General features: G+C 35.4%; 1 pseudogene; it reads left to right on the top strand.

The window, feature by feature from the left end:
* The first annotated feature begins 10,255 nt into the window (after positions 1–10,255).
* LOC142543090 (cysteine-rich receptor-like protein kinase 15) lies at positions 10,256–26,544 on the top strand (annotated as a pseudogene).
* The last annotated feature ends 972 nt before the right edge of the window (positions 26,545–27,516 follow it).

Here is a 27,516-nt window from a genome sequence, read left to right on the forward strand (position 1 = left end):
GGGTTATGGTCCAAGTGGGAGCCCGACGATCGTGTTTCCATCATTACGAATATGAGGTTATGAGGTTTGAGGTAAGAATGAGAATATCATGAGGGGAGAAGGCCCCAGAGGGAGACCATGTATGGGAGAATGCCCCAGAGGGAGCCCCGACGATCGTATTTCTATTCGATTATGATAGGCCAAGGCTCAGTTGACCGGTGAGAGTGTCGCTGATGTCCCAGCCGCCCAGTACTGCGGTTTCATGTAGATGGATCCATCGATTTTCATGTCATGTTGAGGAAAGTCACAATTAACGATCTGAATTCAACAAAGGAAAAAGGAAAAATGTTTATGATCATGAAAAATGTTTTATGTCATGTCATGTTGAGGAAAAAGGAAAAAGGTTAAGATTTATGAAATGCATCATGAAAATATTTATGAAAATGTTTATGTTCAAGTTCATGCATCTTCATGAAAACGATATTTTAAGTACAAGTATTTTTCACTGTTATATGTTGACTGTATTACGTATTACTTGTTATCAAGATTATGGTGTGTTGAGTCTTTAGACTCACTAGGTGTGATAGATGCAGGTGGGTATGATGGAGGTCTTGACGGGTGATTCTACTAGACTGTCGGTGCACACAACCCGAGGACCAGCGCTTCTACTATTTCCGCATTATGTTTTATGATTACTGATTTTAGATAAAGATTTTTAAGACTATTTATTTATGCTTTTGAGAGATTTTTGAGAGGTTTAGTATGGGCTATACTTTTCAAACTTATTGCTTTATTTAGGTTGGGTAAAACAGTTGACGATTTCATTTTATGACTATTGCACTTGATTTTTAAAATGCTAATTGGTTGAGATTTTATTTTAAAGGGTAAAATATTTTATAAAAATATTTTCATGTGTTATTTGTCATGGCCAAAAATTGAGTGTTAAAAAAAATTTCTAGTACTTTTAAAACAATAAAAAGGGCAGGACGTTTCAGATCCTCCGTCTACTAGCGCAAATCCATCGAGCCAACTCTGATATTCCTTTGGCTGCTAAGACCATCTTTGTCCCTAGGTATGTCAACTGTCTTGTCTGGCTCTAAAAACCAAACCAATGTATCTTTTTTTTTTTTAATATATATTTGCTTAAACTTACATGTCCTCACCTAATTCTGCTGAAGATTCCAACATGGTATCAATCCAAGTCTTGATTTTTCTACAGTCATTCCCCTATTTCAGCTTTCCAAGATTCTAGGTCCACTTTTTCAGCAACATTGATACAGCTTGGAAGCTTCAAGACCAACAATGGGAATACACACTGAAGGAGGCTGAACAAGTTCGAACTCATTGTCATTCCAAATGGGAGGATTTGTTCAGATTGGATATTCCTTGAACTTTTGCTGTTATTATCTTTGCACAGACTCGAGATGATTCTCATTTTTATTCTGATTTCTGCCGTCTCTTTTCGTTTGCCATAATTTGGCGGATGTTCTTCTGATTTGTAACTCTGGAAAGTGGCTCGAAAGCCAAACTTTATTTGGGAAACATGTTGTTATTACCTTATACATGCTTCTTGAGATTTGTTTTCTTCTATTTGTATTTTGGCATTTCACATTTACAAGGGAAACTCTGCCAAAATTTTCTAAAACTAAACAAACGGTAAAAAGCATGTTTTCTTTAACATTGATGCAAACATGGCGGGTCAACACTGCTTGCTACCAATCAACTGTTAAATAACATTTTTCAAACAATACTCTCCAAGGTTTCAAGATATGTCATAAGCAAACTTCACTTTTTCATCAATTTGGCAAACCAACACAACAAATATTCCTCTCATAATACATCAACTACATCGGATTCCATGAGCAATCATTTTATTTATTCACAATGATCCATCATTATTTACAAAGAACTTCAGAAAAGAATGGCTTAAAAGCCTATTCCTCACATATTTACAGAAACTCTTTATAAGACAATATGACAAATTCAAACAAAGTGGCCATCTAGCCTACTCTGTACCAATCTCCTTCGCATCCAGCTTCATGAACCCTTTGTCTCTGACATACCTACCCAACTAGTGGGATAATAATGCTTCAAATACTTGCCATTAATGCACCTTCTATGTGGCTCTCCATCCAGACTTGCCAACCAATATGCGTTTCCATCTAAAACTCGATGAACTTTGAATGGCCCTTCCCAGTTGGGCAACCATTTGCCGAATTCCTTGTCTTTGGATCCGAGGGGTAGAATCACCTTCCAAACCATGTCTCCCTCCTCAAATATTTTCTTATTCACGCGTTTATTGTAACTTCTAGCCACCTTGAATTTCTGAAGCATCAAAGTATTATACGTTTGCATTCTCAACTAATCCAAATTTTCAAGCTCCATGATCATTGCCTCTGTATAAAGCTCTGGCTCCAACTCATTTTGTTTCATCACATCTTCCTCTAACAACATACTGATATAAGTGGTTCTAGGGCATTACATGGTCCCCAGGTTCGCTTCTTCCAAGGGATCTTGAGTCTTCAGATGTCGATCCTCCATTTGTAACTCTTCTTCTTCACTGTTATCACTTTCATCTTCAAATATTATTTCAGTTCCGTCAATGTCCCATAATTCCTGCGATTGTACTTCACTCACCAGATGCTGCAATGTGGCTTTCCATTCGGAAGTTGCAGCCACTTCTATCTCTTCTTTAGTGAACTTAATCATCGACCTCCTCAATAATAGGTCGGACCATGGGTCTAGGAGAGACCATGGCTGTGGGTTTGAGAATTTTTTCAACTGCATCTCTCACTTTTTTAGTATCCATGTAAAATGCACCTTGCTGTCCATTCACTTTGTAATTCCGAATCTTAATAGGACCGAATGCTCCATCATAATACCTGGCCTCTACTGCATTGGAACTAGATTGATACGGCTGCGAATTAGCCTGTACCACTTCCACCTCATCCCCTTTCCACATCAACAGTAGCTGGTGCATGGATGATGGTACACAATGATTGGTGTGAATCCAATCTCTCCCTAACAAAGCATGGAAGCTAGCACTAGAATTGACTACGAAAAAGGCTGACAGCGAGGATTGAGATCCTACAGTAACATTCGCTGGAAACACTCCCAAAGTTTTTGTAGATTCCCCGGTAAAAGCTGCCACAGAGACTTCGGTAGGAATCAAGTCCTCCACATTCTTTCCCAACTTTTGAAGAATTCTGTAGGGTAGAATATTCACAGCTGACCCATTATCTATGAGTACCCTAGAAAATGGCTTTCCATTCACGTGTGCTAAAATATAGAGTGGTTTGATATGTTTCGTCATCTCGTTGGTAGGTCGCTTCATTAACACTATTTTCTCTTCATCGACAAGAACACTGACGCTCTCATTCAAAATATCAGTTTGAATGGATTCTGTACCACTCTGATTTCAGTGAATACATTGGATTCAAATGTTCTTTTGCGTTTAAACTCCTCTGGCAGCATTAACGAACTAGTGGCACATTCAAATGAAATGAGAATCTGTCCCACCTTGAAAGTAGCTTTCTTTACCATATTATTGTATTCCTCCGTCAACAAAACATCATTTTCCTCTTCTTTATCTTCAGTAGCCTTCCTCCGTCAACAAAATCTGTCCCACCTTGTAATAGTTGTCTCTTCCATGAGCGGCTTTTGTCTTCTTCTCTTTGGCCTCAAATATCATTTTTCGAGGTACCCAACACTTCTTTATGGTAAGTCTTGGTTTAATGGACATGTCCCCACTCCCATTCCTTCTCCTCTCGTTGATTAAGAAACGTAATTCAGTGTTGTTTACATTCACATTGGCCACTGGGGGAAAGGGATCTTCATCCACTATCATTGTTTCTTTCTTCTCGGGAAATTTCAGGATCCCCTTGTTAATTCTTTCCTGCAAGACATTCTTGAAAGCCCAACAAGCATTAGTATTATGGTTGAAGGAATTGTGATACTTACAGTAATATCTTCCTTTCAATTCCTCCCTAGTGGGCAGCTTGTGATATGAGGGGAATGTTATAAACTTCTGCCTCACTAAGTGATTGAAAATTTCCTCCGTCTTTGATGCATCGAAAGTATAGGGTGTTTGCACTGGAGGAATGTTTTTCTTGGAAACCTCTTCACTTTTGTGTTTTAAGAAAGGGACAATACGTAATCCGGAATTTGCTACTTCTGCCAATGCAACTTCCTCCATTTCCTGGAAATAAGAGCCCACTGTAGACTTTCTTTTATGATTCTTCTCTCGTTACAATTCCTCATACTCTGATACTTTGGCAGCAAGTTCATAAAAATCGCGGAATTCCATCCCTTGGAATTTCTTTCTAAGCTCAAAATCGAGCCCTCGTTGTGCCATCTTGACGTATTCTGATTCAGGGAGGAAAACTCGGCATTTGCTTGTCACCTTCTTGAATTTGCAAATAAAATCATTAGCAGATTCCCCACGTTTTTGGACCGCCCTTAACAATTCCGCTATACTGATCTCCGGCATTGTTCTGAAGAATTGTGTATGGAACTGACGTTCCATATCATGCCAAATCATAATAGAGTTCCGAGGTAACGTCGCATACCACGTGAAAGCAGTGCTGGTTAGGGAATTGGGGAACAAACGTAGCTTGTAATTAGAAAAGTTCTCCAAATTTGCTAACTCCCCACACTGAATTGTAAACCTGGCCACATGTTCCACGCTAGATTGACAATCATCCCCGGAGTACAACGTGAAGTCTGGAATGCAGTATCCTCTTGGATAAGGGTTGTCACGATCCACAACATCAGGATACGGTTTATGGAATTCTGGTCGGTTGATTGGCCTCACTCCCGGGCCATACAACTCTTGAATAACATCACGTACCATTTCAAAATCCAACACTGGAGTTTGTCGTAACTGGTAAGGAGAATAGAATGCCCCCCGAGTGTTATTCCCTGAACCTGTCACTGAATATCCACACATTCCCCCATCACCATATATCCCTGGATGTAAGTTAGGAGATGTCACATAGAACATATTACCAACCATTTGCTTACTGTTACCGCAATTTTGGAATTCGAACCCCAATTCCTCATCCCTTTTGTGCGGAGGAGTGTACCTTCCTTCCCTAGCAGATTCAGGAATTAGTGCTTCTCCCAAGCGGCGATTTTCACCTGCTTGAGGAATCCCTGATCCTTGGCCTTGATCTTTCAACAGTTTAACATCAGTTTCTTGAAGTTTCTCATTTTCTGGTGTAACAGCCTCTCCTTTTGCAGACTTCCTCCATTCCTTCAGTTCTGCCACAAATTCCATCATAATAGTAGCGAAAGCTTGTGTCATTTCTCTAAGGTCACTGCGGATATTCTTTTCCATGTTCAACATGAAGTTGGTTGAAGGTCCATCGCCACCAGAAACGACAACTCCTTCCTTCATAGTCTCCTCCTCAAACTGGTGTACGAGTCTCTCAACAGTCCTTCCATCTGCATCAGTTTCCTGAAAATCTTCTTGTAAGCGATGACTTTTCCCCTGTGATGGGGGAATTCCTTCACTCTTCTCAGTACGCTTTGGAGGCATTGGGTCCCACCGAGCGTGCCAACTTGGGTCCCACCGGGCGTGCCAGGCACGTGTTCGTGCCAAAATTGTGAAATAATCTGACTTCTTTTACCAAGCGTTATGAGTCTCGATTCGACCGTTAGTTATAGTTACTTCAATATGGCTTCAAAGCTAACGTATAGACTAAGAAAAATAAAGAAATTATAGGGAGGATCCATTAACAACATCAAACTTAAATATGTTATGAATTTTGGTCAACATTCTACAATAAACTTTGAGGAATGAGAAAATATGCTGCTTGGAAATGGAAAATTGAGCGAACAATTAATGACAGAATTATGCAGAAGATTGTTGTAGATTTTTTGTGTTGATTTGTCGGGACCTTTCTCTGATTTCCTTCCCTCCCTTTTGTCACATTCTGCGCATCAGTTTCTCCTTTCCACGATCACCCCACGATCTTCCACCTTGGGCAATGGCCGTAACTGGCAGCAACGTTCTTCCGCTGGGCCGGCTGCAACTACATTGGGCTTCCTCTGTTGGGCTTCTTCTGTCGGGCTTCTTCTATTTTTTAGGCACAACACATACGTTGTCCAAAGGTTGTTTTTTAACTTCCGCTGCGTTTTAAGCGAGAAAACTGTGACCAACAGATTGAATTATCAATTTGACGAAAGGAAATTTGGGATGAATGATATATAATATGATTGATTTATTTGATGTTTAAATTATATCTACGGATCATTTATACCACAACTAATATGAATATTAATAGTTATTGATTCATAATAATAATAATAATAATAATAATATAATTATGTATGTGTTTTGTCATTTTTTTCTACTATTAATTATCTAAACCCCGATAGCATTATTTACAAATAAGAAAATAATAAAGATGTCATTATGCCACCTTATATCAGTCCGAGTAAAATTTATCTCTCGTGGGATGAATTGTTTGAAGACAAGAAAAAAGGGATCAGAATCCGTCGGTCGAACCGGTGGATTCTGATGTCGGATCATTTTTTTTCTTTAATCAATAAATATACAAAATTACCGGGTGGTATAAAAATAACCATTTTTTTACGCAACAATCCAGTATGGTTTATTTTATCAGCGTGATTTGTAGGCTACTGAGTTGATTATTTGAGTTTATCGAGAGCTCATCAAAGATAACAAACAGAGGTTCTCAATATTTTAGAGAAAAAAAAAAAGGAAGACTGTAATTTTAGAAAAATTGATTATGAGACCCAAATAGCATTTCTGCCTCTTCCTTCCATTGTTTGTAGGATGATGTTATCTTCTCGAAAAACATATAATTGTAAGCGTGGAGTCATGCGTAGAACGTTAAAAGCAAAGATACAGACTAAATAGTAAATACACAGTCTTGAAAATTATACAACATTTGACAATTGATCGAGGATGTTATATATAAAAATCATGATATAATATATTTTCACAAAAAATATTTAATTTTTCAAATTGATGATACCCAACCCTCCTTTGCCTCGTGATTTCCGAAGTTTCCAAAACTCAGTGTCAAATTTATAAACATGCTCTAAAGTTGTTTTGTTCGTTTCGAATTTGATAGTACATCTCCTAATACCATAAAAATAAGTATAAAATTCAAAATCTTTTATTTCGACGTGCCGTGAATGTTTTCTTATACGATATAAATTGAGAAAGCGGCCAAGAAAAATTCGAGAAATTCCAAGATGGCGATGAAGAATAAGAGAAATGAATGAAGACAAAGACACGAGAGAAAATGGTAGGTGGAATTGAAGAGGAAGCATTCACTTCAACGTGGTAGTTGGCAAACTTGTGGTTTGCTTTTTTGGGGATGGTCTCGTCTGATCTGTGAATTTGCTTTCTAAACTTGAACCACTAATTTTGGTGATAAAAATAATTAGACTAATTAGAGTAACTTCGAACAAAAATAAATGATATTCTGAATCACATAGAGATAGTTGTATCTCTGAAACATTGAGGGTTACATAAATATCGGACTTTGTTTTACCGTTGAGAAAGTCAAAGTTCAAGGATTTGAGTTTGGATAATATAGTTTGATGGAGATCAAACTGGATGCTCATAAAAGAGTTTATAAGTTGATTAGATAAGATAGAAGAAATAGAAGTTATCTTAATTGCTAATTAAGAAATGAGAGTAGAACTGCCTGTTTTGGTAAATGAGTTCACTAAACTTGCTCAATATATATGTAAGTGAAATTTTGATATTCGAAATTTTCGTTTTTCATTATATGAACAAGACTTGTATACTTGATACATCGGCATTGTAGGATCGTCGACAATGTTATAATGATTTCGGAATCATTTATTTAATGAATTTAGAATTTATATATATATATATATATATATATATTATATGAAAATATAAAATATGTGTATATATATTTTATTAATATATCATGTATTATCAAAATTTTATAAACACATGATATAATAATAATAGTACGAGAATTTTATTATAATGAAATAATAGAGTTCGGGTGAGACAAGAACTATGAATATTGGTGGGAGAGGGACTCATGATGGGATCAGGAGTCGTACTCTATAAATACACCATAAGAACCATAATATACAAGAGAATTTTTGTCCACAAAACATCAAAAATCCTTCCGGTGTCACAGTATCAACGAAGAAATTGCTTGCGATTTCTAGTGCAATCCAAACAAGATACACAATCTCTGATCGTAGACCTAATTAGACGATCAAAAAAACGGAGATCCGTTCGTATGAATATACAAGAAGATTCATTTCCGCTAATCTCAGATTGATTTAATGTCCAGCGTTACATACGCGCTGGTATAATAACTAAACACACTATGAATTGTTTAAATAAACATACGACACCTGAGGATTGTTTCGAACGTCGAAACTAAAAAAAATTAACTTCCGTTGTGCCTTGAATGTGAGAAAACGGTGCCCAACATATTGAATTATCAATTTGACGAAAAGAAATTCGGAATAAATGATATGTAATATGATTAATTAATTGATGTTTAAATTATATCTACTTATCATTTATACCACAATTAATATGAACATTAATAGTTATTGTTTCATCATAATAATATTAATATGAACATTAATAGTTATTGTCATCATAATAATAATATAATTATGTATCTGGTTTGTCATTTTTTTCTACTATTAGTTATCTAAACCCCGATAGCATTATGTATACAAATAATAATAGTTTTCTTTTAATAATAAAGATGTCATTATGCCAACTATTTCATTTTTTAAAAAAAAATAAAAATTGTAGGATGAACATGGAATAATACAACTGTGGTGTACCTTTTATCAGTCCGAGTAAAATCTATTTCTCGTGGGATGAATTATCTGAGGACAGGAAGAAAGGGATCAGAATCCGTCGGTCGAACCGGTGGATTCTGATGTCGAATCATTTTTTTTCTTTAATCAATAAATATGAAAAATTACAGTGTGGTATAAAAATAACCCTTTTTTTATGTAACAACCAGTTCAATAATTAGTATTCATTTATTCAATGTTTTGAATTTTCCACTCTCATAAATTTCTTTTATTTTTTTCAAAACTCATATATTTCCTTTTTTCAATAATTAAAACGTGTGGAGAATGGGGTATCGAGTCAATTGAGCTTCTTAGTCATCATTTCAAACATTTTGTGGACTTGGTTACTTGTAGGATTTTCCTTTACAGTTAATATTAAACCGAATCAAATCAATTACTATGCATTTCGATTTATCTGAACAATTTTTTGTTATTTTCCCATGCATCGAAATGCCTTTATTTGTTTCAATCATATTAAAAAATAATCATAACATAATAAAAAAACATATAATACAAAATTATCGGAGGGCAAGACTACAATAAATATTATTGCTGATAGTAAACTGTTCATTGTATTTGTACGTATTTTTAATGAAGCTATGCACTTTTAAAATTGAATTTATGTTAGATGGACTAGTGACATTGATGATTCCAGCCCATTGATCGTTCGAGTCGGCCGGGTTTTGTGGGATTTTTTTATTAATGTTATCAGCACCGGTTTGGGATCTCGGCCGATTGATCGTTCGAGTCGGCCGGGTTTTGTGGGAGGTTTTGATTAATGATTCTACACAAAATTCAATTGTAAAAAATGACCTCCGTCAAAAGAGACATCGTGCAAATTGCAGTAGGCTGGATCGTACGTGCTTGTAATCAAGGAAGACTATAATTTGCGCCCTTAGTGGGCATAAGCGAGTTGATAAAACTTGAGATAACGTGGATTGATTCCTCGACCTCGCATGATCAGTTCTCGTGTGGAGCATATTTCTTACTAAAATATTATGTAGAGTATGCTCTGGGGTCGGTATTTGTTTTGCCTCTCTCGAGTCTCTGCCTACTCGTGCACATACCTCGAGTTACCTTCTCGTCTGGTTCAAGGAGTCTCTGGCTCATACATTGGGATTTACCAATGTAGCTCTAAACCTTTCTTCAAAAAGACGACTATAATCTATCCTCAAGGGATAGATTGGATGGTAGGATATTGTGAGTCTCTACCAAGAGTCGAGAGTTCAATCCATCTCATCCCAGCTTTGAGTTGTGACACCAAGTTTGTCCGGTCTAATTTATCTGATTAGTTTGATTTACATGCTTTTGAGTTATCATTTGAGTTTATGTAGCACATCAAAAATAACAAACGGAGGTTCTCAAGATTTTAGAAAAAGGAAGGCCATGACTAAAAAAAAAATTAAAAATTGGTTGAAGATAATTTCTCTCACCAACACTCCTCCGAGTTTGGCACTCCGGTCAATCCAGGAAATATCGACACAAGTTTTGCGTAGACTAATTAAGAGACGGGCGGACTTTTCATAAATCAAGATGGAAGAGGAGCTGCTTCATTCATTACTTTTTCATTCCTTTTCCTCAAAATTCAGAACTGAAAAATGGGTTGTGAAAGAATATGGCTGCTGGCTTTTGTTTTACTGTTTCTCGCAAATCTTTTAGCCTCAGCCACGGGGCAATATTCTTGGTGCTTGCCCAACGGCAATTACACGAATAATAGCCCATACCGGAGTAACCTTGACGCCCTCCTCTCTTCTTTATCTACGAAGGTCGATGACTATGGATTCTACAACGCCTCCGTTGGGCAGAACCCCGATACGGTCTATGCGTCTGTGCTTTGCAGAGGGGACGTTCAGCTCGATACATGCCGTTACTGTATCCGAGATGCCGCGACTGAAATAGTAAGATCGTGTCAGAATTACAAACAAGCAGTTCACATTAATGAATTCTGCACGTTGCGGTACTCTGATGAATCCATGTTCGGGATCACGGATATTCAACAAAAGTTGTTCATGTACAATATCCAGAATGCATCTGGTCCCGACAAATTTCAGAGGGATGTTCTCAATACGCTACTACTAGATCTTCGTGGCCGAGCGGCTTCGGGTGGTTCTCGGCGAAAAGTTGCGGCTGCAAATACAAGTACATCAAATTCTCAGACTATTTTTGCGCTGGTCCAATGTACCCCGGATTTGTCTTTTGAGAATTGCAGCAGTTGTTTAATTGCTGCCGCCTTATCTGTTCTGGATTTTTGCGACGTGAAGAAAGGTTGTAGAGTATTAACGCCTAGCTGCAATATTCGTTATGAGGTCAGACCCTTTTACAACGTAACCAGACTTCAAGAATTAGACACAAACGAATCAGAGGCCACACCATCGATTATACCTTCGCCCATGCCTTCATTGCCGCGGCCGCAAGGTAATCGAATCATTATATAGTAGGTCTTGCTAAACGTCCTCGTGTCAATTCTGTCCATTTTTATAATAATAAATAATATTGACATAAAAATTAATATTTTTTTTATAGATTACCCAAATAAAATATTTGTCACACAACTTAACAAAAAATTTATAATGATTATAGATACTTAATATTTACAAACTATGTCAATTTCAGGCCATACAAACCCAACTAATTTAATCATTAAATAAAATCAATCATAAATTAATAAAGCGTCATAATTACGTCATAAAATAAAACATATATTCAATGACCATATATACATAAACAGTAAATATGGGATAGAAGTTATATGCTAAAATATATTACGAAATGTTGATCTTATTGTTGAATTCTTCAGTTTAACGAATTGAAATTAAGCGTAGAAGAGGAAGAAACTCAGAGCGAAACAATAAGATACGAGGACTTGCTAAAAGAATTTATTCATGTTATAAAATCAATAACATGATACAGAATGCAGAAAAATAGATCAAATGTTACCTCCGGCCATTGAATATGAAGAGCGCCTTGAACACCTTTTTTGAATTTATTCCATTTGTTTCGAGAGTCTTCTAAACATTCCAAAACCTCACAATTGATGGTGTAGTGTAGCTTTTGGTGTGTATGTTTAAGGACCTCAAACCCACTATTTATAGAAACTTTGTACCATCATCGAGTAAGTTTGTATTAAGTGTTACTTATCATGATGAGATATTTTGAATTTAAAAAGATGATAAACTTATCAAGATATAATTTTATAAAGATAGAGTTTTGCATATCTAAATCCTTACAAATCTATAGCCGGTTTGTGCATAATTAAATATTTTAATAATTGAATTTGTTCTTACAATAAAAATTAAATAAAGGAACCAAGTCTCGTACTTTCTACATGTTTCTTAAATTTATGAGGTAGCATGCTTTTAGTCAAATGATCAACAATCATCAATTCAGTGTTAATGTGCTCAATAATTATTGTTTTATCTTTAACACATTCTCTTATGATTAAATACTTAAAATCGATGTACTTGCTTTGACTTTGAATTATGTAATTCTTAGCCATAAAAATAGCAGTTCATTTTTCACAAAATTTCGTTAGTGGCCTAGAAATATAATTCACGATTCTAAGCCACGAAATGAAACTTTTCATTCAAACACCATGTGATGTGAACTCAAAATAATAATTGAACCCTGCCTCCATAGTAGCAGTCAAAATTTGTTTTGTGTTACTCCAGGATACAACTCCACCGGCTAGAAATAAAATATAACCAGAAGTGGATTTTCTTGAATCAGCGTAGCCAGCGTAGTCTGAATCAGAGTAGTCAATCACTTCCAAATTCTCAGTTCGTCTGAAAATAAGCATGCAATCTTTGGTCCCTTGAAAATATCTCATCATTTTCTTTGCAGCTTTCCAGTGAAAACTTGAGCATAAATCAACTTGAGGATTATTCTGATATCTTCCTAACATTCCAACTATATATGCTATGTCAGGTCTAGTGAAAACTTGAGCATACATCAAGCTTTTAACAGCAAAAGCATAAAGAATATTTTTCATTTGTTCCTTTCAAATTCATTTTTCGGACATTGATCCAAATTGAGTTTGTCTCCCTTCAAAACGGGAGCCAAACTTGGTGAACGATTTTTCATCCAATATCTATCTAAAAATTTGCTGATATAGGTATCTTGAGACAATCCTAAGATACCTAGAGATCTATCTCTTTGTACCTTGATTCCAATGAAAAGATGCATCACCCATATCCTTCGTATTAAAAAATTTTAGATAGAAATTGTTTCACTCAAATATCAATCCCTTATCATTGGTTGCAAGTAATATATTAGTCACATATAGGGATAAGGAAACAAATCTTGATCCCACAGATATTCTGTTATATACATTGGTCCATGATGCTCTCTACGAACCAAATGAAGAGATGACGTAATGAAATTTTAGATACTACTGACGAGAGGCTTGTTTCAATCCGTATATAAATTTCTTAAGCTTGCACACCAATTGCTCCCCATTAGTTGAGGAAAACCCTTCTGTTTGTTTCATATAAACCTCTTCCTCTATATCACAATAGAGAAATGTCATTTTTGTTGGAACTTTTCAAGTTCGCAATCTTGATTTTGATGTTAACAAAAATTGTTAATTTGTGTTACTAAAAATCTGCCTTAGTTTGCATAAGCTAGGAGGATCAGTCACGAGCTGTTTACATCGCAAACTGAGGACTCAACTAATCGCACAAACTGAATCAGTCTAACTGTTACGTCAATTGAGCATTCCAGCTGATTGTCCAGATGATAGGTGGTTCAGCAGGAGAACCTCAGAACCCTGGCCAGCCAAAGGAGTGTTCAACTGATGAAGAAACTCAACTGATCAGTTCAACTGATGAAGAAACTCAACTGATCAGTTCAACTGAACGAGAGTGAAATCAGTTCAACTGACGAGTCAACTGATTTCACCAGCCCAAGTGAAGATCAGTTCAGCTGACCAGTTCGGAGCATCAGTCAGAATCTTTCAGCTGTAGTTGAAGACAAACTCTTTATGAGGATTCCAGCTATACACAAAGGTACAAAGTAGCTGTCCAGTCAAAGGACAATAATGGACGTAGCATCAGAGCATTAAAAACAAAACGTTTCAGAAGAGCAGTCGGAAAGTCGAGACACAAAGTCCAAGAAACGAATTCAAGATGCAACGGATACAATAATTGAATCTCACTGTACGATCAATTTTCCCGCCTATATAAAGAGAAGATCAATGAAGATTAAACATACATAAACAAGAAGCTTCAACGCAAATACGAGAGAAAAGAAAGGGCACGCACATTTAACATCAACTTTCAGAAGCAATCAGCCTAGAGGAAACTCTTCACAGTCATATCAGCTTAGATTAGAAGCTTATTTCCCTCAGTGTGTGAGAAAATATTTGTTTAGTTCTCACACACACAAACACTCTCACCACCACTCAAATACAATCTTGCACAAAAACGTTAAACTTGTGTATTTAGTCTTTCTCACATAGACGTAAAAGAAGTGTTGGCTGGAAGGTGCTGCCTTCAGTTAGGCAGTGGGTAAGTACTAAGCTGAGTGGGTTTGTACAAGTAGTTGTATAAATAAAAGTATTCTAGTGGATCCTACCCGAGGTGGTAGAAGGGGTGTGACGTAGGAGCAGTTGAAGTCTCCGAACATCCATAAACATATCTTGTGTATTTAACTGATTAACTGCTGTTTTCAAACTGTTTGGATCAGTTAGAGTATCCGTCAGTTCAGTTCTCACCATAACTGAACTAATGAATGCAAAAACTAATATACCCTTTTTCAGTTATTCAGTTTACATAAGTTAAAATATTTTCTAATATAACAGTCTTCTTCACGAAGGATTACTTCGAGTTTCTTCCGCTTGATTTTAAAACCAAACTCGATTTAATTTATCGGTGTTAACATTCTTAGAACACGAGCTATTGCAGCTCATTGGAGAATGTAGTGTTTGAAATGCCTTCGAAGGCACTAGCACACTCGATCTTACAATTGGTATCAGAGCAAGCTGTTCCAAGAAGAACATCTGAAGAAAACAGTGTTTTAAAATTTATTACTTTAAAATAGTGTTAAAAACTATTTAAAAGTATTTCATATAATTTTCAAAACTATTTAAAAATATTTATGTATCTCTCTTTAGCAAAGTGTTGAGAGGATTGGTTCTACAACTAACGTTTAGTCACTTCTCTAGATTCTTAGCTTTGGAGTTTTAATCAGCCTGCAGGGGACTGAGAATCATCTGCAAAGATGCACAGCTAAATTGCTCGATGAACAAGATTTCAGTTGCAAGCCTACCAGGTCAGATGTTCTTCAGACGAAACTCATCCATGTTGGGATGTTGGTCGATTTAATCACCAGCTGAATTCCACGTGAGCTTAGTCAGAGTCTGCTCGACCAGTTGGGTAAGCACAGGGGTCAAGTTCAAAGCAGTTTAACTCGTTTCTCTAGCAAATTGAACTCATGACCGATGCAGCATTTCAAGCAGTCAAGCAACCAGTTGATGGTATCTTCAGTTCTGTCACATAAACCGATTGATATCTGATATTGTTTAAAATATGCTATTGTTGTAGCAATTTCTCTTTTTCAACTGATGTATGCACTCAGATGTAAATACAAGGAAAGCTATTTAAATAAACATCGTGTTTATTCAGCTGTGTTTCGTTGTGACTGAATGGATATTTCCAGATTTCTTGTCTACGATGCTTGAATGATTATAACATTTGAATGAATGATTCGATAAGTATTTTTCAAATACGGGATTTTACTCAGTCATCTAAGGGGGAGTTTTTCTTTTACCCTCAAATTGAAAAATTGTTTTTCAATCAGTTTTTAAAATTCAGTTGTTGAGAAGAATTCTTCTTTTTCATCAACTGAAAATTTTTTTCTTAATTTTGTTTATTTTTCAAAGAGGTTTTCAATTCAGTTTTGGAGGGGGAGTGTTTCTTTTATCCTCTATCTCTAAATGATTTTCAAAACTTCTTTTATTCAGTATTTGAGGGGGAGATTTTAACGATGTTTGAATGTACTAACTCTTAAACTGAATATATTGTGCTTAACTGCTCAAGTTTTGTAATCATCAAAAAAGAGGGAGATTGTTGGAACTTTTAAAGTTCGCAATCTTGATTTTGACGTTAACAAAACTTGTTAATTTGTGTTACTAATAATCTACCTTAGTGTGCAGAAGCTAGGATCAGTCACGAGCTGTTTACATCGCAAACTGAGGACTCAACTGATCGCACAAACTGAATCAGTCTAACTGTTACATCAATTGAGCAGTCCAGCTGATTGTCCAGTTGATAGGTGGTTCAGCAAGAGAACCTCAGAACCCTGGCCAGCCGAAGGAGTTTTCAACTGATGAAAAAACCCAGCTGATCAGTTCAACTGAACGAGAGTGAAATCAGTTCAACTGAAGAGTCAACTGCTTTCACCAGTCCAACTGAAGATCAGTTCAGCTGACTAGTTCGAAGCATCAGTCAGAATCTTTCAGTTGTAGTTGAAAACAAACTCTTTATGAGGATTCCAGCTATACACAAAATTACAAAGTAATTGTCCAGTCAAATGACAATAATGGACGTTGCATCAGAGCATTAAAGACAAAACGTTTTAGAAGAGCAGTCGAAAAGTCTAGACACAAAGTCCAAGAAACGAATTCAAGAAGCAACAGATACAATAATTGAATCTCACTGTACGATCAGTTTTCCCGCCTATATAAAGAGAAGATCAGTGAAGACTCAACATACAGAAACAAGAAGTTTCAACGCAAATACGAGAGAAAAGAAAGGGCACACACATCAGCTTTCAGAAGCAATCAGCCCAGAGAAAACTCTTCACAGTCATATCAGCTTAGATTAGAAGCTTATTTTCCTCAGTGTGTGAGAAAATATTTGTTCAGTTCTCACACACATAAACACTCTCACCACCACTCAAATACAGTCTTGCACAAAGACGTTAAACTTGTGTATTTAGTCTTTCTCACATAGACGTAAAAGAAGTGTTGGCTGAAAGATGTTGCCTTCAGTCTAGACTAGGAGTTCAGTTAGGCAGTAGGTAAGTCCTAAGCTGAGTGGGTTTGTACAAATAGTTGTATAAATCAAAGTCTTCTAGTGGATCCTATCCGAGGTGGTAGAAGGGGTGACGTAAGAACAGTTGAAGTCTCCAAACATCCATAAACATATCTTGTGTAATTATCTGATTAACTGTTGTTTTCAAGCTGTTTGGATCAATTAGAGTATCCTTCAGTTCAGTTGTCACCATAACTAAACTGATGAATGCAAAAACTAATCTACCCTTTTTCAGTTATTCAGTTTACATAAATTAAATTTTTTTCTAATATAACAGTCTTCTTCACGAAAGATTACTTCGAGTTTCTTCCGCTTAATTTTATAACCAAACTTGATTTAATTCATTGGTGTTAACATTCTTAGAACACAACCTATTGCAGCTCATTGGAGAATGTAGTGTTTGAAATGCCTTCGAAGGCACTAGCACACTCGATCCTTGAGTTTTCACACCTATTTTTTACATCTTGAGGTAAAAATGTTCAACTAATGTCATAATTATTCGAAGAGAATCTTTCTTGGAGACAAAAGAAAAAGTTATCCTTATAGTTGATTCCTTCCCTTTGACTGAATCCCTTAGCAAACATGTTTTGTTTTATATCTTCCAATGTTTCCCAATGAGTCTCTCTTTGTTTTGAAGATCCACTTACTGCAATGGTCTTTGTATCATCAGGAAACTGGATAAGAAACTCGATTTGATGCCATCAAATTCATTTTTTCCTTCATGAAATCATACCGTAATTTTGATTCACTACAACTTATGGCTTGTGAAAACGGTTCAGGGTCATTTTCGGCTCCTATGTTAATGTCTAACATTTAGCACCATGTACAGCCTAGGCGCTACATCCTAGTGCCTAGGCGCTACATCCTAGTGCCTAGGCGCTAGGCAGCTGAAATTGAATTTTTTTTTACAAATTTTCTTTTAACGGCATGCAAACATACGCCGTTGATGTTCTTATTCACGACATGCGGTGTGCGCTGTCGATGCTTGTATCCACGACGTGTGGTGTGCGCTGTCGATTCTTCTATACACGACGTGCGGTGCACACTGTCAACTCTTATTATTCGCAGCGTATGTTGCAAGTTGTCGATTCTCGTATCCACGACGTGTGGTGCGCACTGTCGATTATTCTACACATGACAGTGCGCACCGCACGTCATGGATACGAGAATCGACAACATGCAACGCACGCTGCGAATAATAATAGTTGACAGTGTTCACCACACGTTGTGTATAGAAGAATCGACAATACACGACATGCGGTGCACACCGTCGACTCTTGTATCCTAGACGTGCGGTGCACGCTGTCAATACTATTATTCGCAGCAAGCATTGTCCGTTGTCAATACCTATGACTTTCAACATCTTTTAACTGTGCAGCATACAATGCGCGCTGCGGAAAGCCCATTTGCACGCTGTGACCAATCATTTTTGTTGTAGTGATAGTATTGTTGATTTTCTTATTCTAGTATATCTTTTTAAGTTTCCATCTTGGAGAACTTATTGATAAATTGTTTACTCAAGAATTGTTTCTTGTTCCCCATTAACAGTTTGATCGATTAGATTTATATCAACATCTCATTGATCTTCAACACTTGGTTCTCCATCACGCGTTGGGTCTAAGGATGCGATAGAAAACCAATGGATCACTTGAATAAAAGGGTTGATCATTAGTGTGATCTCAATCAAGAACTATATCTTGAAGATTACAATTCCCATTAATCAAGTCATTTTCAAGAAATTTTGCATTTCTTGACTCTACAATTCTAGTACTATAAGATGGACAATAGAATCTTTACCCAGCATACCAAATGAAATATCCCCTTATGGTTCATGGACCATATTATTTTCTTGTAGGTCAAAATAAACTCACTTCAGACGGTCATCTCGGAATGCGTATATGTTGGAACTTTGTTTCCAATCTTTCCATAATTCAATGGTGTATTTGGGACAGTCTTGTTTGGAATTCGGTTTAATATATACACTGTATTTTTAAGAGCTTCAATCCACAAGTACTTGGGATGTTTTGAGTTACTCCTTATAATCCTAACTATATCAATTAAATTTTGGTTTCTTCTTTCAGCAACACCATTTTGGTCTGGAGAACCAGACATGGTATATAAGGCAACAATCAAATTTTTTTTGTAGAAACTTCTCAAACGGTCCAAGAGCTTGTCCATTTCTTGTGTATATACCATAATATTGACCACATATATCAGTTCTCACGATCTTAATTTTTATTACATAGTTTTTCTACTTCATCCTGAAAAACATTAAAGGCATTCAACAATTCGTGCTTATTATGAAGAAAGTAGATATGAATATATCATGAGTAATCATCAATGAAAGTAATGAAATATTTCGGACTTTGCATGTCCATGTCTGACAACATATATCTGAAGGTATGATCTCTAAAAATTTGGCACTCATCTTGGCACCTTTTTTGGATTTGTTGATCTGTTTACCCTTAATGCAGTCCACACAAGTCTCAAAATTAATAAAATCTAAAGTATTAAGTACTCCATCTTTTACTAATATCTTAATCCTCTCTGTGGAGATATATCTCCATCTCCGATGTCGCAATATAGAGGAATTTTCATTTATAACACATCTTTTAATACCAGGTTGAACATGCATAGTGGTTTTGATATCATTTTGCAAAAAAATTAAAAAAAATACCATCAATCATAGTACCATTACGAACAAGATTTAATTTGTAATATAAATTTATAGAATTATCCAAAAATTGAAATGAGAAAGTACAATACTTGAAATTGAAATTAAATTCTAGAAAAACATGGAACATAAATTTTTTTTCTCCAAAACCAAAATGAAACCGCTATCCAAAACTAAATTGCAAGTCCCTATTGCCTCTACATATGAATGCATCTTGTTTCCCAAATAGATTATCCGCTCACTTTCCACTAGCTTCCTTAGGCTTTGCATATCCTGCAAAATATTTGTGACGTGGATTGTAGAATAAGAATCAATTCACCATGTGTTATAATTGTATTAAACATATTAGAATTAATCATGACAAACAAATGAAATATGAATATCTTTCTTTTCAGGTCAATCCTTAAATTTGTTGTAGTCCTTCTTCATTTGTCTTGTCTTTTTACAGAATAAATATTTGGATTCTTTTTTGATGTCAGGTTGGGGGTGAAATTTTTCCTTTCCTTTTTCTCTTGACTTTGGCTTGCTTTTTAGACTTTCTTTGTGAAATCATAAATCATTATTACTTGTTTTCATAAACAATATTCATTCCTCTTGAACACACATGGTTATTAATTCGTTGATTGACCACTTATTCTTATGTGTGTTGCAAGAAATTTTGAAGGGTCCATATTGTTGTGGAAGACTACATAGAATGAAGTGCACAAGAAAATTATCAGATTTTTTCAACTCAAGTCTTTTCAATCGAGCCGATATGTCCCTCATATTCATGATGTGCTCTTGTATACCTTACAACTTTGTGAGCCTTAATCAAGAGAACTCCTTTATTAGGGTGTTGGCAAGGACCTTGTCCGAAGTTGCAAATTGTTCATCAATTGCCTTAAGTAGGTCATTGACTTTTTCATGCTCCTCGGTCGAGCCACCAATACCAACAGAGATATTGATCTTTATAAATATAACGCAAAGGCGATTAGATGCTCCCTGTTTTCATAAAGATCAATCTCCTTAGGTTCGTTGAATTCATCTATGGCAGATGGTTTATTTTTTCTTATAGCATAGTCAATATACATTCATCCTAATTGAAGGAGAGTTGTTTCCTTCCAGACTTTGTAGTTATTCCTTTTGAGTTTGGGGATATCACAACTTATATCAAATAAATTAACATATTTAATAGAAAGAAATTTAATAAACATGCTTATTGCTAAAAATATTTTGAGGAAAATTTCATTTGTTATCTATGTATATCATGTATAAAAAAATCTAGTGACATAAAACGTGCATGTTGGCTAAAAAAATTTTAATTCAATAGATTTTATGAAACTTTGTAATAAAAATATCAAAATAATTTTTCTTAACTCCTGCAGGTAAATTAAGAAAAATATATTTTGAAATTTTATCTTAATTAATCGTATAATAAAAGTCTATATGGGGTAAAATTTATTATATTTATATAATTAATCAAAATTTTATCTATAATGTGTATCAAATCCATTTAATGTATAATTTTGCATAGTTAAAAGTATTGTGGTTAAACTTCAATTATTTAAAAAAAAATATGATTTACTAGACAAATATTTGGTTTAACTTAATTATTTAATAACATAATTAAAACTTTTCAAAAGTGCCCCCGGAAAATATAGGTTGGGCTAAGGCTCTTTAAATACTAACTCCTAGACATAAAAACATTTTTCCGGTGAAGTCATGGACAGCCGACCATAACCAAACCTTCATCTCTTCTCACTGTCATTCTATTGCTCGAAAAAAAATCAATTTTGTTTTCAAACAAGGGCAGTAAGGCGATCGATCTCTTGAAAATTCCGGTCAATACACGGCGATATACGGTTGAGCATAAGTGACATGGTGAGGGGACATCTGGGCGACCTTTTTCCCTCTATAGTCACTGTCTAAATCTCCGTTGATCAAGCAATTTCACCAAAAATAGTGGCTAGATGCACGTGGTGTTGGATCTCGATTTTCTCGTGCCCAAACGCAGCGGAAGTTTTAAAAATTTTAGATCTTGACATTCAAGATGTAATTGTTTGAACACTCGTATGGTTTTAAATAACAAACATACATAGGATGTTTAGTAATATACCTTTAGTGAATTTTCACTTGACTCCAATTACGCCGGTATAAGCGAACGTAGCTCTTATTGTAAATCCCACGTACATTCTTCCAGTCTCCTTTTTTCAATCTTCGAATCAGGTCCACGATCGGATTACTTGTTCCTCTTCTAACTTGCACTAGAAAATTAGAAGTATTTTTCGTTGAGATTAATTAAACGAGAGGAGGCCGAAAATTTTGAGAGGAGAGGAGGAGGAATTTTTAAATCCTTGGCTTGGAGGCTAGGGTTTCAAAAATTGTGAATGAATTAATTCTAACCTTAAACCTAATACACTTATATATAAGTATAGGGTCCATTAAATAAATTAAATACTTAATGTGCTTAATCAATTAATTATTCTAGTCCAACTAGTTTAATTAATTAATTAATCATTTTAAAGCCCAATAGAACTTTAATAATTTGTATGTTGGTCTTGTACTCCTACAAGCCCATAATACATACACCCATTATATTTAATTTAAATCTTTTATAAATTCAACATTTAAATTTAATATTTAAATTATAAATTCAACTCCTTGAATTTATCACCTCCAAAATTTAATATTTAATAAACTCAACTTTTGAGTTTAATAATTAAATTATCAAATTTTATAAATTCAATTCCTTGAATTTATTCTCTCCAAATTTCATAAATTCAACTTCTTGAATTTACTATCTCATAAATTCAACTCCTTGAATTTATTTTCTCAAAATTTAATTATCATAAATTCAACTCCTTGAATTTACTATATCATAATATAAATTCAACTCCTTGAATTTATTCTCTCAACGTTTTATATAAATTCAACTCCTTAAATTTATTATCTCAACGGGGACAAAATAATCCAGTACTTGTGTGACCCTCAATGGTTTAGAGATACAGCTAGCCGTGGGTTCACAACTCTTTGTGATTCAGGACATAATCATTTATTCAGGCTTACCCTTATTTGCCCCATTCTATGTATCAACAATTGATCATGAGAATGTCAGAAATCATTTTTCTGATTAAACCCATCGAACCATGGTAAGAGTCTCTAGCAGCATCGCCCCATGATTCACTAGGTATCACTGATAGTGTCTGCAAGAACCAGTTGATTATGATTAGCGTACAGTACGGTCCCTTCATCTCATATATCCCGATCGAATCTGCAACCATTGGTTCATCGATGGTTGTATATTAATTCGATAACTATGTGATAAATATAAATAGTGGCATCGCATGTACCATTGGAGAACTCCTTCTCTAATGTACATCTCATACTCTGGCCAGAGATTCCACGCACTATTACTTCATCAGATCACATAGGATATCGACACCCGTAGGTGAGCGGTGAATCCCAGACTACAATGCACTGGCTCCTATATGTGTCGCAACTATACCCAACCTCGCCACCTGATGACTCTTGGAGCCGGTACACGAGTCAAAGCACAGTCCTATCATATAGAGCCTTAGTGTTGTCACGGGTCGTAAGGACTAATGGTGCACAATCATAACCACAGACTTATCCTCTCGATGAATGATAACCACTTGAAAAGTCCGAGGGAGGCTTGTTCGGTATAATCATCATATGACTACCCATCTGCATGTTTGGACATTTCTATGCCCTTACCAAGAAACGCAGTACACAACATCACAGTATAGTCTCAAGCTCAAGCGACCTTTATCCTTATTTTAGTCATCTGAATCGACTAGAAACGAATTTAAAATATGCAGTGTTTACAAATGAGTTTCAACATTGAATTATGATTCATTTGTATTAAAGCATAATCAAGGACTTTATCTATGCTGATTGCATGGGTATACAGTTAAAGTAAAACGAAACCATTAAAAAGTAAATTATATTAAAATAAATATTGTTTATTACACTTGAATCAATAAATTCTCCAGCCAACAGTTGGCTTACAGGACATCTACTATAACACGTGGACCAAATCGCGAACATTGGCCATTTTTCCGATGTATTGCTCTGGCTAGCGATGTAGAAAGAGTCGGCCCGACGTGGGCTGTCCGTCGTTGGGTCCAATTATCGAAGTTGGGTTCCATTAGATGCTCTCCATGAGTCATTTGAAAGTTAGAGTTTTTGTGTCATTTTTTATGAATGCCGAAAATTGCACAAATTTTAATAAATCAAGGATTTTTCAAAATTTTGTTTATTCGTATCAAGACATATATAAAACTCTCTATGATACCAAATGTAAGAATTTATTCATGTTTTAAAATTAATAACACGATATTGAATGCAGAAAAACAGATCGATTGAATATGAAGAATAGCTTGAACATCTCTTTTGAATTTATTCTATATTTGAGAGTTTTCTAAGCACTTCAAACCTTACAATTGATAGTGTTGTGTAACTTTTAGTGTTATACTTAGGGACCCCAAACCCCACTATTTATAGAAAACTCATACATGATCGACGAAGTTTGAATTAAGTGTGGCTTATCATGACGAGATATTTTAAATTTCAAAAGATGATAAACTTGTCAATATAAAATTATCAAGTTATCAAGACAGATTTTTACAAATCTAAATCCCTACTAATCTATGACCAGCAGGTAAGATAAAATTTGTGCATAGCAAATTAATGATACAAATTAAAGGAAAAACTATATTCATATCTTTATTTTTTGGTATAGAGCATCAAAACCATTCCAAATTCCTCTTATTTACTAGGAAAGAAAGATGATAATAGATCTCGAACTATCATGGTCGTCATTCTTGTTCCAATTGCTGCAAGTTTAACACTAGCTGCTTGTTCTGGTATCTTGCTAATGAAGTGGAGAAAGAAGAAGTCGAAGGAAGAACTTGAGAGTAAGTTCATTTTATTTCTTTTACCAAAGTTCTGCTGCAAGGTTTCGGTAGCAACTTAGATGAAAAATGTTTTCTTTGACTGTGTAGTCGTACAGGAGATTAGCTCTAGTACAGAATCTCTGCATTACGATTTTGGCAAAATCAAAGCTGCAACAGATGATTTTTCTGATGCTAAAAAGCTGGGGAAAGGTGGATTCGGGAATGTTTACTTGGTAATTGAAAAGATTTATTTCTCTCTGTTTGTAAACATCAGGAAAATTGCAAAAAAAAATCCTTTAATTTGGTCTATTTTTGTTTTAATCTTGTAAATAGTAAAGATTGATAGTCCTCCAATAAGTTTTTTTTTTTTTTTTTTGTCATTCTCAACACATTGTTGTGTGACATGATATGTTGATGTGATATCTAAAAATTACTGACATGTCGACAAATATAATTTACATGTCCAATAAGATGTTAGCACTTGGATGGAAACGAAACTTTGACTACTTACATGACCAAAAGCCAACACTAGCCAATTTACTAGACTATTTTAAAATTTCCCCAAAATATATGTCAAGAACTTGAAAATTATGAACACACACCCACTGTGAATAAATTTCAGGGAAACCTTCCAGATGGTCAAGAACTAGCAGTGAAGAGGTTGTCCTGGGATTCTAAACAAGGCGACGTGGAATTCAAGAATGAGGTATTGTTAATGGCAAAGCTTCAGCATAGGAATCTTGTCAGACTCATGGGTTTCTCCATTCAAGGGAGGGAGAAGCTTCTAGTGTATGAGTTCGTTAAAAATGCAAGCCTCGACAGATTTATATTCGGTACACCTTAGCTTTTTTGTCTCCCTGAATACTTTATTTTTGTTTGTTTCATGTTCTTCAACATAAGCTTGACTATGCACAACATATGTGTACGTAGACCCAGTAAAACGTTCAGATTTGGGATGGGATCAGCGTTACAAAATCATAATGGGCATCGCCAAGGGACTTCTCTACTTGCACGAAGAATCTAGGACTCAAAATAATTCACCGTGATCTAAAAGCTAGTAATGTACTTTTGGACGGAGATATGAACCCAAAAATTGCAGATTTTGGCTTGGCAAGGTTGTTTTTGTCGGATGAGACAGAAGGCAATACCAGCAAGATTGTTGGAACTTAGTATGTCATTTTAAGACAATAAAATTCAAAAGAAAAATAATTATCCTCTCTTTTTTTCTTTTTCTTTTTTTTTAATTTATCCAGCATCTTAATGTTGTAGTGGATACATGGCACCTGAGTATGCAATGCATGGGGAATTTTCTGTTAAGTCGGACGTACTTAGCTTCGGTGTGCTAGTCCTGGAAATCATGCAGGGTCAAAAAAATAATTCCATACGGAATGGAGAGAATATAGAAGACCTGTTAAGCTCGGTGAGTAGGGACACATACTGTCACCAAGACTTGAGAATTGCATATTTTTCATGTTCATTTTTTTTGTACTTGAGAATTCAAATCTCTTACAGGCATGGACGCATTGGAGCAAAGGTACAACTGCGGACATGATAGATCTCGCCCGTGCTGAGAACCAGTCTGGTATTGTGGATGACATGTTGAAATGCATCCACATTGCTTTGTTATCTGTGCAAGAAAATCCTGCACAAAGACCAACAATGGCTGCCGTTATTCAAATGATCAGCAATTCCAATATTAGTTTGCCACTGCCATCACAACCTGCATTTTTTGTTCCCACTTCTAGTGATTTGGACAATGCAATACTCTTGCGAGGGTATACCTCCAAAGATTCCGAGTCTACCAAATCATATCCCGACAACATACCCTATCAACCTACTCATTTATCCAAAAATGATCTATCAATCACTGAGTTACATCCCCGATGATGACCAGAGTCGGATTGGGAAGAGGGAAGGTGGACAACAATGCATGCATGCATGCAAATTGCAATGGTAATTTGAATGTTTCAATTTTCCTCTCAAAAGATATATATAAATATGGTAAAGCAATTTATGAGTAGGTCTACTTCTTTATTTTCCACTTTCCATTGAACATAGATTTTCGCACTGGTTTGAGAATTGTAAAGAAAATAAAATGTATTTTTTTCTTCATTCTGGTAAAAAAATTTATTATCATATCATCAATCACAATACACAAACTCCTACCCCGACTTAAGATCACACCAAATTTGAAATATTATAATCCTAATTGATGAAACTCATCATCGATATAACACGAATCTCGTCTATATCCTTATTCGTTAGCTAGCTCAGAACCAAGAACAATTTTAAAGGCTGCAATTATTTCATTGTTGCTAACGATTACACAACCACAAATATAATAATCTCAAAATCTTTGTATATACAACAGTGTACATCGCTTAAATTTTATTAAAAACAAATATGACATCAAATAAAATTAGAAAAGAATGTTCATTAAAATATCAAAAAACATGTTCGACAATTGGTTTTCTAGATACCTTCTCTAACAATTTTAGTACACAATGTTCATGGCTTATAAGTGCGGAATTAGCTCGATATACTTAGTCCATGTGATAGACTTGATATCAGCTCATGTCAATTCAAATGAAAAGATATATAGTGAGGGACGGATCCAGGAATATGAGTTTGGGGGCCTTGAACTCAATATAATAAGTAATATAATATATTGTGTTGGATCTCGGTTTCTCGTGTCCAAATTGCAGCGAAAGTTTTAAAAAATTTTAGATCTTGACATTCAAGATATTTGTTTGAGTACTCGTATGATTTAAATTAAACAAAACATTCATTGGGTGTTGATAGTTTACCTTTAGTGAAATAATTCACATTACTCCAACTACTCTGGTATTAGCGGATGTAGCTCTTGTTGTAAATCCCTACGAACTTTCTTCAATCTCCGAATCAGGTCCACGACCGGATTAATTGTTCCTATTCTCATTTGCACTAGAAAATTAGAAGACATTTTGCGTAGAGATAGAACACGAAAAAATCGACTCAAGTCGAATTTTTCTTGTAACAAGAAAATAAAATCGAGAGCATCCCTTTTGGAATTGAAAGAGCCGAAACATTGTTCTTCTTCTATTTAAGATTGCCG

This window comes from Primulina tabacum, chromosome 4, assembly GCF_025594145.1.
Source record: "Primulina tabacum isolate GXHZ01 chromosome 4, ASM2559414v2, whole genome shotgun sequence".
In the NCBI taxonomy this organism is placed as follows: domain Eukaryota; kingdom Viridiplantae; phylum Streptophyta; class Magnoliopsida; order Lamiales; family Gesneriaceae; genus Primulina; species Primulina tabacum.